The sequence below is a fragment of the Microtus ochrogaster genome, unplaced genomic scaffold (assembly GCF_000317375.1).
Source record: "Microtus ochrogaster isolate Prairie Vole_2 unplaced genomic scaffold, MicOch1.0 UNK91, whole genome shotgun sequence".
NCBI lineage: Eukaryota > Metazoa > Chordata > Mammalia > Rodentia > Cricetidae > Microtus > Microtus ochrogaster.
The window spans coordinates 1,236,148-1,237,151 of NW_004949189.1; positions in this window are offsets into that span (position 1 = coordinate 1,236,148).

Sequence of the window (1,004 nt, forward strand, 5' to 3'; positions counted from 1 at the left end):
TTCAATATAGTGCTTGAAGTTCTAGCAATAGCAATAAGACAACATAAGTGGATCAAAGGTATTCGAATTGAAAAGGAAGAAGTTAAACTTTCATTATTTTTATTTACAGATAATATGATAGTGTACATGAGCGACCCCAAATCCTCCAGCAAAGAACTCCTACAGCTAATAAACACCTTTAGTAGTGTGACAGGATACAAGATCAATTCCAAAAAATCAGTTGCCCTCCTATATACAAAGGATAAGGAAGCAGAGAGGGAAATCAGAGAAGCATCACCTTTCACGTTAGCCACAAATAGCATGAAGTATCTTGGGGTAACTCTAACCAACGATGTGAAGGATTTATTTGACAAGAACTTTAAGTACTTGAAGAAAGAAATTGAGGAGGATACCAGAAAATGGAAGGATCTCCCTTGCACTTGGATTGGGAGGATCAACATAGTAAAAATGGCAATTCTACCAAGGGCAAATTATAGATTCAATGCATTCCCCATTAAAATCCCATCGAAATTCTTCACAGATCTTGAGAGGACATTAATCAGCTTTATATGGAAAACCAAAAAAACCCAGGATAGCCAAAACAATTTTATAAAATAAAGGATTGTCTGGAGGCATTACCATCCCTGACTTCAAACTCTATTACAGAGCTACAGTATTGAAAACAGCTTGGTATTGGCATAAAAACAGAGAAGTCGATCAATGGAATAGAGTAGAAGACCCAGATTTTATCCCACAAACCTAAGAACACCTGATTTTTGATAAAGCATCTAAAAGTATTCAATGGAAGAAAGAAAGCATCTTCAACAAATGGTGCTGGCAGAACTGGATGTCAACCTGTAGAAGAATGAAAATAGATCCATATCTATCGCCATGCACAAAACTCAAGTACAAATGGATTAAAGACCTCAATATCTGGCTGAACATACTGAACTTGATAGAAGAGAAAGTTGGAAGTATTCTACAACATATGGGCACAGGAGATCACTTCCTACGCATAGCCCCAG